Raw genomic sequence first — 10808 nt, 5'->3', positions numbered from 1 at the left:
CATCAGGAGAAACACCTAATGTAAATGACGAGTTAATGGGTGCAGCACACCAACATGGCACATGTATACATATATAACAAACCTGCACGTTGTGCACATGTACCCTAGAACTTAAAGTATAATAAAAATAAACAAGTACAATTAAAAATAAATAAATAAATAAATGGTGCTGGGAAAACAAGATATCCATATACAGAAGAACGAAACTAGATCCCTACCTCTCACCATATACAAATATCAATCAAAATGGATTACTGACTTAAATCTAAGACCTGAAACTATCAAACTACTAAAAGAAAACATTAGAGAAACTCTCCAGGACATTGAACTAGGCAAAGATTTTCCAAGTAAAACTCACAAGCACAGACAACCAAAGGAAAAATGGATAAATTGGATTACATCAAGTTGAAAAGCCTCTGCACAGCAAAGAAAAACACTATCAACAAAGTGAAGAGACAACCCACAGAATGGGAGAAAATGTTTGCCAAGTATCCATCTGACAAGGCATTAATAATCGAATATATAAGGACCTAAACAACTCAGCAGGAAAACAAATCTAGTAATTTGATTAAAAAGTGAGCAAAAGATCTGAATAGAAGAATGTCAAAAGAAGACATACAGATGGCAAACAGGTAGATGAAAAAGTGCTCAACGTCACTGATTATCAGAGAAAAGCAAATCAAAACTACATGAGACATCATTTCATCCCAGCTAAAATGGCTTTTATCCAAAAAGTAGGCAATAATGAATGCTGGTGAGGATGTGGAGAAAAGGGAACACTCATACACTGTTAGTGGGAATGAAAATTAGTACAATCGCTATGGAGAACAGTTTGGAGGTTCCTCAAAAAACTAAAAATAAAACTACCATATGATCCGGCAATTCTATTACTAGGTACATACCCCAAAGAAAGAAAATCAGTATATTGAAGAGATATCCGCACTTCCATGTTTACTGTGGCACTATTTACAATAGTCAAGATTTGGAGGCAGTCTAAGTGTCCATCAACAGATGAATGGATAAAGAAAATATGGAACATATTCACAATGGAATACTATTCAGCCATAAAACAAATGAGATCCTGTCATTTGCAACAACATGGATAGAACTGGAGGATATTATGTTAAGTGAAATAAGCCAGGCACAGAAAGACAAACTTTGCATGTTCTCACTCATTTGTGGGAACTAAAAATTAAAACAATTGAACTCATGGAGATAAAGAATGTAAGGATGGTTACCAGAGGCTGGGAGGGGTAGCGAGCATGGGGAAGTGGGGATGGTAAGTGGGTACAAAAAGTATAGTTAGAAAGAATGAATAAGATTTAGTATTTGATAGCACAACAAGTTGATTACAGTCAACAATAATTTATTGTACATTTAAAAATAACTAAAACTGTATAATTTCAATATTTATAACACAAATAAATGATAAATGCTTGAGGTGACAGATACCCCATTTATCCTGATATGATTAGCATGCATTGTATGCCTGTATCAAAATATCTCATGTACCCTATAAATATATATACCTATTATGAACCCATAAAAACTAAAAATTAAAAAAAATTAAAAAAGAAATACACTCCACACCTCAACTTTGTCTATACACACATATTTAGAGGGACATGTAACTGAAGTTTCGCTTAATGATGTTTACCTTTATGACCTGCTATATTTTCTTCTCTGTTACACTCATTTTATAAACTTTTACTGAAGTGTGATTTAAGTACAGCAGAGGGTACGTATCATAAATGAATAGCTTGATGCATTTCTACAAATTGACAATACCCATTTAACCTGCCCTCCTACCTCTGAATCAAAAGGCAGAATGTGACTAGAGAGCCCCTTTGCACTCCTTCCCATTTACCAACCCCTCCTCGGGGGCAACCACCATCCAGACTTCTGATAACACAGAATAGTTTTATCTGGTTTTGTACTTTTAAAAAGTGCAGTCATAAAGTTTCTTTGTGCCTGCTTCTTTCTTTCAACTTCATGCTTCTGAGGTTCATCAATATTGTTGTGTGCAATATTCGACTATGTGAATATGCTACACTTTATCCATTCCAGGGTGGATGGCAATGTGCTTTGGTGGATATCTATGTGCATATCTCAGGGGTGTATACCACAGAGTGAAAGTGCTGGTATGTATATGTTCAACTTTAGCTGACATTGTCAAACACTTTTCCAATGTCATCAAACCAATTACATTTCAGCTAACAGTGTGTGAGTTTCAGTTGTTTCACATCCTTGCCAACATTAGATAGAGTCTATATTTTTCATTTCAGCCATTCTGATGAATACATAGTAGTATTTCATCATGGTTTTAATTTGTCATTCCCTGAAGAATAATAATGTTATGTGCTTTTTTGGCTATTTGAACATCTTTTATGAAGTATCTGATTCTTTTGCCCATTTTTCTTAGGTTGTCTGTCTTTTCTTACTGATTTATAGGAGTTTCTTCTTTTTTTCTACCATATATATTTGGACATGAGACCTTTGTTGAGTATATACAGTGCAAATATACAATATCTTTACACACTCTACGGGTTACTAGGTTACTCTGTTTTTACTTTAATAAATGCTGATCTCGAGCCACCACATTAATTTCGTGACCTGTTACTGAACTACAACCCATAATTTGAAACGCCCTGTGATACACAATTATGCAGTCTTTCCTGGGTCTGAATAGCCCAGAAAGGGGCATTTCTAGCCTGTGGCATCCACACCAACATTGGCCTGGATCAACACCTCTGAATCTACTGTGAGCCACTGTTTGGAAAACAAAGGCCAGGATATTAGCTATATTTAATTTCCAAATTTAAAGAAAAACTTTGTTCTATACCTTGAGTGACAATAGTTTCCAATTCTTCTTCTGAATTTAATAATTGCCAGCCCCATGGCCCAGACTGAGGGAAGAGACTCAGAAGGATGGCCAAGGTGTGGGAACACCCCTGAAATTAGCCCTTTCAACAGGACTAAAGGGTGCGTTTTCCTACACAATCTCTCTAGCCACCGAGGTACCTGGGTCTTCAGGGGCATGGTCTTATGGAACCAAATATAACTCCAGAGGTTCCTTTTATCTAACAGGTTAAGACAACATTCCCTAAACTCTGAGAAAAAAAAAGAAGCCATTAACCAAGGGAGAGAGACTCTCTCATATCCTAAGCACTTTCTTGGTGTGAGAGGTACATTCTCTGCTGCATCCTCCCAGCTCCTCAGAGCAGCCTTATCCACAGACTTTCAGCTCCAGGAAGGCGAAAACTGTACCACTTTTACAAATAATGTGACCAAGGCCACATAGCTAGTAAGTTATAGAGCTAGGCTGACTGACAACATAGACTCTGTTTTCATTCCTCTATTACACTCCTTAGAGGCAGCCAGTCACTGGATAAAGAGTGGTGACTACCTCCAAAGGGTCAAAGATTCACACACATATGCACAAAAACACACGTGTGCATGTACACACATGCGTGACATGTGGGTATACAGATATGTACATGTGTGCATACATATATGCTATTTCACTCAGAAATCAGTGGGGCTGGACTCTACAGTTTCACTTCACAGTCAGCTCATCTGAGTTCCCCTCTTTCTGCTGATTTGCAAAGTATTGACACAGTCCATAATACATGAATCACACAAAGGCACATGTATGTATAGGAAACTTTACAGTTTACAAATCTCTTTCACACTCAATCTCTCACCCAACACTCACCACCAGCCTTCTGAACATATATAAATATTTGATGATTTGCAGGCCTCCCAGTCTGTGTGTTTAAGGACCTTCATTATGGGGGGGGCTCTAATCCTTACCATGTAGGACCAGGGCTATGGCATCAGTGAGAGATTGGCAGGATTTGTGCAGCTTCTTGGACCCATTCTAAAATTTCCCTTTTAACTGTATATTTCCATAGCAACCCATCATCCTTGTCTGACTCTGAGAAGTAGAGTTTTAACCTCATGAATTTTCTGGGGTTGGGCTTATATTTGCATGAGAGTTTATGAGATGTGGACACTAGTCTATCCCTAATGAGTACGCCCAATTCTTTTCTTTTCTTATGAGAGTCTCTAGCACCTCCTATCTTCTCCTCTGGCTAAAGGTAAGTAGTTCCACCATTACTTATAATCATACTAGCAACTGTCATGTTTTGAACACTTTCTATGTACCAGGTACTAGGTGCTTTATGTACATTATCTCAGTACATCCTCACGCAATCCTTTACAACATTTATTGACATCCTCATTTAACAAATGAGGAAACAGATGATCGGAGATGAGAAATGGCAGTCTATGGCCACACAGTCAGCAAGTGATAGGGTTTGGATTGGACCCTGATTCCATGGATTCCCAAGTCCTGGCCCATTCCAGTGCCTGAGACAGTAAGAAGCAGCAACTTCTTTACTCTGAGTCAGCAAAACGATCCAAATGGAGGTCAGAGGCATGGTAGTGACTATCTCCTCCTACCTTCCTTGTTTTCACCAAGCTCAGAATGATGAAGTGACTTTCCTGAACACACAATAAGAGTAGAACTGGGGCTAAACCCAGGCCTGCTCTTTGGGTTTACCCTGCTTTGATTCTCACCCATCTATTGGGCAAAGATCATTGGAGTGCTCTGTCTGTATTCCAAGTGACCAGGGTGGGAGCTGCTCTTGAAACCAACTTATGAGAAATTATTGGAGGAACAAAGAACAAGAAAAGATCTTGAGGAGGTTCATGCTATTTACATTCACCTATTTTAGGATGTCTAGTAGAGAAGAAAGAGACCTGGCAAGATGTGGAGTAGATTTCAAGTTCAGATTATGGGAGAGCTCTACAAAAATCCTAAGTGTGGGGAGATACCAACCTCCATACCAGTCCCTGCAAGTTTCCAAGAACAGGCCGGAGATCTATAGAGATGCTGCTATGGGTTTCCCGGCATCCAGGAAGGAATGGTCCATGCCTCTAAAACCCTTTTATCTCTAAGATTCCATAAGCCTTTGAAACATACAAAAATCTTGCAGGGAAGGCAAGCAGTAATCCTGCACTCTTTGCTCATTGTTCTTAAGGAAAAAAAATATTTATTGTAAAATAAATGAAGATAAAGTCTACCTATTAACGCATATTTAAGAGGTAGAGAAAAAAAGAACCCATAACATTAACTTATATCAGGAATACTCTCTGAAGTGTAAAAAAAATCAACTCACTTTTCTTTAAATCTTCTTAAAAGGGTCTAAGAATAGTCCTTCAAATAATCCTTGAAGTATGCAATTTTAATTTGGACACATGGTAATTTCAGTCTACCTGTTGAAAGAGACAAGACAGAAATCAGTCATTTTTGACGAGGATGCTGTTCTGACAAGCAGCAGAGAAGCTTCTGGCAGCTTGGGAGGTGGGGGTGAGACATGGGCGTGGGCATTAGTAGTAGCAGTATGAGCTTTGGTCCTAGGCCACTCAGAGGAAAGATGCAACTAAAGTAGCTACTAGCACAGTGTCTGGCACATGGCAAATGCTCATTAAGTAGTTGATGGACAAGTAAAAGGATGGCTGAGAAAATAAGTGGGATTTATCATCAACCTTTCATGCAGGGAGTTACTCTGTAGTCTCATCTCTTCAACTCTTAGGGAGAGAGAATTTCCAGGTACTGGGCATATAATGGAAAGCAGCACAGAGAAAGGTACCAGTGGAGTAAAGAGAGTGAGAGATTTGAGCCAGCCACAGCTATGCCCAAATCCTGGCCCCACCACTTCTGACTGCACAACTCTGGGCTGGTTTATTTATTTATATTTGCTGTTGTTCCTAAATTGGATACTTAGCCGATTCATTAATTTTCAGCTCTTCTTCTTTTTTAATATAGGCATTTAAGGCGATAAATTTCTCTCTAAGTGCTGTCTTGGCTATATTCCACAACTTTTGATATTTAATATTTCTTTGGTAATTCATTTATAATCATTTTATAATTTTTTATAATTTCTTTTTGATCTGTGAGTTAGTTGGAAGTATTTTTATAAATATATCTCAATATAGGTTTTTTAAAAAACACCTCATCTTTCTGTTATTGATTTCTAACTTAATTGCACTGTGGTAGGCGAATGTGGTCTGTAGGATACTTACTCCTTGAAATTTATTGGGATGTATTTTATGGCCTAGGATACAGTCCATTTTCATGAGTGTTTTATATGTGCTTAGAAAGGGTGTGCATTCTCTGGCTGTCGGGTTGATCTTGGGTTGGCTTTCTTTAAATGTTTCTGCATCTCCATTTCCTCACCTGTAATCAGGTATGTGAGCAATACACATTAGTTCCCTCACACTGAGTATAAAATTATATTGTATAATTTTACACAGTATACAGTATACAGTGAGTATAAAATTATACTCACTGACAAAGACAGAGAGTGCACAAGGAAAGATCAAGGTGTGCTCTTCTTTCCTTGTAACAGTATCAATAACAATGTCCTACACTTATAAAGTACTTAAAAGTTTCTAAACAATGACCACGCCTGTCATTTGGTCTTAAACCTGTATGTCACCTAGGCAGGTAGGGGTGGGAACCCACAAAGAAAAAGGACACACACCAGTTGGTGCAGTAATTTATTCAGTCCTCATGCCAGAACCCCAGGATCCCTCTGACTCGCCTCTGCCCCTCACTCCTCACCCCTGCTCAGTTCAGTCTTCTTACTATCTTTCAAATCCATCCTCGTTATTACCCACAATGTCTTACCTGCTTGGTTCCAACAGATCATTAAATTCCTACTGTTTAAAAAATATAACACAGGAAGTAAATCCTGACAAAATCCTCCTGGCAGATGTGACTCTCAAATAAGGCTGGTGTTAGGTCTTGGGTGCCAGAACATCAGTCTTGTTGCAGGGCAGAGTGATGTTTATGTCTATTAAAGCAGGCATGAGTTTAGAAAGGTCGAGAAACACTGTTGAGTTCAAATATTCTTCATCTAGCAAACGGCCCTTCCCGTGACCTTGTCCCCTGTCCTACCCCCAAGTTCTTTTTCTCCTTTTCAGAGAGATTTTCTGAAAGAGTCGTCTAGACCACCACTTCCTCCACTCCCACGCTCTTCACAAATCATTGCCTGTGGCTTTCAGCCCCTTTCTTTAAGATCATAGGGATGTTGTCACTGCATATTCCAGACACTTCTTCTCAATCTGCAGTGGCCTCTCTGGGTCATTTGCTAGCAGGGACCCCTCCTCCCCTCTGGAAACTCCTGCCTCCACATCAGCAACACCAGTTTCTCCTGGTTCTTCTCTTTTCCCCCCGAGGACTTTCTCTGCCTCCTTCACAAATTCTGCCATTTGAATGGGCATTTTCAAAATTTAATTAGAAGTGTTTTTATAAAATAATAACCATAAACTACCCTTTATTAAGGACATGCCAATCACTGTGCTAAACATTATTTTATTCTACTTAATCTTCACAATAACCACATGAAGTACATATTATTAATATTCGTATTTTACAGATGAGAAAATAGAAGCTTGGAAAAGTTACGTAATTTGCCCAGGATCACTCAGCTACTATGTGGCACAACAGGGATTCAAACCGCAATCCATCCAATCATAGCATGTGCTCTCAGCCACTACATTAACTCGTTCTGTCTTCCTATGCCATGGCTTCTGTGACTCACCATTCTTCCATGATGTCATGGATTTCATGCTCCCATTTTGCTTCCCTCTGAAGGGAAGGCCTTTATCCATACTGTGTGCTGAGAAAATTCTGTTTATTGTTCAAAGCTCAGCTCTTCCCACAAAGCTATTAGCAAGCCAAACCAGTTTCATAGCTTCCATCTCTTTGCTGTGGCAGCTCTACAATGATATGAAACCATCCATTCATCCATCTGACTATGCATCCATTTCTCCACCCAAGAATTACACAAATATGGTAGAAGATTGCTTATCTAGAAGTCTAAACACAAGAAGCATCCAGACAAAGGAATTGTTCCAAAGGATTTTTTATGTTTACTCTTTGAAAAAATATATCATATTGTGGTCAAAATTGAAGAAAACTTGCTAGAAGTTGTGGTGTTTGGGGAAGGGATGTGCTCTGCATGGCATGTGTTAATTACTGGTCAAGGACAGTCATCCATGGGACCTGACCAGGGAGCTTTCCGAGGTCACTAAACTAGATCTGTGCAATTTCCCTTACCCAATCCCCACATTTTAAAATCACATTTACATATCATGTCTGGCTCAAATACCTCATTATTCCTGAAATCTTCCCTGATTCTCCTCCCCAACAGGCACAGATGAACCTAGACACCCACCCGTACCCCTCACAATGCATCTCTCTGTGCTCTCTCTGCCAGCACTTGGTATTTAATCATTTGTAGGTAATAGTGCATTTCAAAAAGCACTTCAGCATTTTCAGTGCATGCTTTATCTCCACTTCTTATTTCCTTGGAGGTAGGAGATGCATCTAATTTACCCCAGATATTTTCAGAACCAATCCCAGTGGCTGGCACACAGATGTCAATGAATGACTGATTGATTAAAATTAGGTGACATTGTCCTTGAATGGAGAAGGCCATCCAAATATCACTCAAATGCAAGCACCAAGCAGTGTATTATGTGAAGAGTAGGTGCTAAATAAAACATGAAATCCTTCCATCCTCTCTCCACCCCTCAAAAAGCAAGGACTAGAAAAGAGGCGCAATGTGTCCATTGAGCCTGAGGTTTCTGAAGATCTGTGTTCCATGGTTCACAAATACTAATATGTTGGCGTGGTGGCTTTTGATGTTCTCCATGATCAACCAGGAACTGAAAACCCATGTTTGGTTACATTCTACTTTTCATAGTCAGAAAATGAGAGTTAGAGCTTTAAAGATAGACAAGACCTTCAAAGTGAACTACTACAACCACTTTCTTTTACAGAGGAGAACCAAAGAGGTTCATTGACTCCAGGTCATGGGCCAAGAAGGGTTGTGCAGATGCATTTTCCCTGTTCCCTCCTGGACTTGCAAATGAAGCCTCTAGGAAATTGAGTGCTCTCTGAATGGCTAAAAATAAACTCCCAGAAACTTCATCTAGATATATCACGGCTATAATTTACAGCGTCTAGAACTTTAGCATGGTATAATTAGCAAATGGATTACAATAATTTATTTTTGATTTAACAGCTCGAATGAACACAACCTTCCAGTGGAATGGGAAAAAAAGGGGCTAGGAGCCAGCTGCATTCCTCCAACTCCTTCCAGTGCCACAATGTTTGTGCTGGCTGGCAGTCCTCTACTGATGCCCAATGGACATGCAAAGAGAAGGAACTGCAGCTCTGAGCTCTGGGCTCCCTGAAGCATGACTTCCTGGACATAGCCTCCCAAAACGGTGAATGTTCATCCTTTTAGTGAGCAGGAAGATGTCCAAACTCACCTTTTCAATGCACAGGAAAACCCAACGGCTTTCATCGAAAAGAAAGGTATACACTAAACAAAACATACCAAAGACTAATTACATGGATGTTTTTTCTTCTAAAGATTCTGGGCACATTTTTAGAATGGTTTTCCATCACTTGCCTTACTGCAGGGAAAGTTTGTTGTGATGTCTCTGAACAGGCAGTACTAAAAGATGATACAAGATAGAAACTTGTCATGAAGCTAGAAGATGACTAGACTGGGGTCAGAGAGGACCTGTGCTTGGGTTTTGACTTGTTATGTGTGCCATGAATAACAACCAATTCAAAACCCTTTTATAAAATGTCAGTAATGAGTAACTACCTCACAAGAGTGTTATGGGGATTAAATGAGAAAAAATGTATGAAAAGGATTTTGTAAATGAATATTAGATGATTCTTCTTGAGTGAATACATGTCCCAAGTAGATCTTTCTGATGAGGACTTTTTCTGACCAAAGCACTATAGAGCATTGCAGCAAGGGCCAGGGGCAGAGCAGCAGAAATCCTGGAAAGTTGTCTTCTCATATATCCCTGCATGGTGTGTGGGCAGAGGCAAGTCACCCAGCAGAACAATCAGAGCTGGGAAAGATGGATCCCAACTTGGGTGAGGAGCACAAGACAACCTGTCTCCCTTCTCTCACATCCCTACCAAAATCAAATATCTGCCCAAACAACCCTTAACCTAGAAGGTGGCATGATGGTGGCCAGTGTGGGAAACTGAAGCAGTGGTTCTTCCGGCTGAAGGAAGGGGAAGGGTGGTTTTCTGAGCATCTGCCACGTATGAGGCACAGTGCTGGGTCCTTTCACACTGGGGTTCTTCTCCAAACCATGCAAAGTTCCCCTGACATCATATTATACCATTGCTCATGCTGGGTGTGGGTCTATGAAGCGCCCTTTCTTCTCTCTTCTTCTCCAACCATCCCCTGAGCAGAAGACCTGGACCCTCATCCTGTCACTCTTTCAATTCTTAGTGATCTTAGGTAAGGCAAGTCATCCGTTTTGGAAGGACTTCAGTTTTCTGATCTGTCAGGTTAGGACAAGAACCTCAAACTCACTGCCTCATCAGATTGCCTTCAGACTCAATATTGGGTGTGTAAAGTTTTAAAAACAGTGCCAAACCCTGAAGGCTTATGTCACCCCTTGTTGAAGCTCCTCAAGAGCTTCCTCTTGCTGCTTGTGCTAGTTGGCTTTTGTGTTGCTATAAAGGAATACCTGATGTTGGGTAATTAAAAAAAAAAAAAGGTTTAATTGGCTCATGGTTCTACAGGCTGTACAGGAAGCATAGTGTTGGCATCTGCTTCTGGTGAAGGCCTCAGGAAGCTTCCAGTAATGGGGGAAGGAGAAAGGGAGCCAGCACATCACAGGGTGAGCGAGGGAGTGAGAGAGAGAGAGGAGGTGCCATGTTCTTCTAAACAACCAGATCTCATAAACTCATA

General features: G+C 39.9%; 1 protein-coding gene across 1 annotated transcript in view; it reads right to left on the bottom strand.

The window, feature by feature from the left end:
• The window catches only part of TENM4 (teneurin transmembrane protein 4), a 792673-nt gene that overhangs the window by 489012 nt on the left and 292853 nt on the right, over nt 1–10808 (bottom strand). The window contains exon 4 of the mRNA XM_011989697.1: nt 5184–5280. The gene's annotated coding sequence lies outside the window, so the exon portion shown is untranslated. The remainder of the gene's footprint in view (nt 1–5183; nt 5281–10808) is intronic.

This window comes from Mandrillus leucophaeus, unplaced genomic scaffold (genome assembly GCF_000951045.1).
Source record: "Mandrillus leucophaeus isolate KB7577 unplaced genomic scaffold, Mleu.le_1.0 Scaffold360, whole genome shotgun sequence".
Taxonomy (NCBI): Eukaryota; Metazoa; Chordata; class Mammalia; order Primates; family Cercopithecidae; genus Mandrillus; species Mandrillus leucophaeus.
This window is presented reverse-complemented; position numbering and strand designations above follow the sequence as displayed.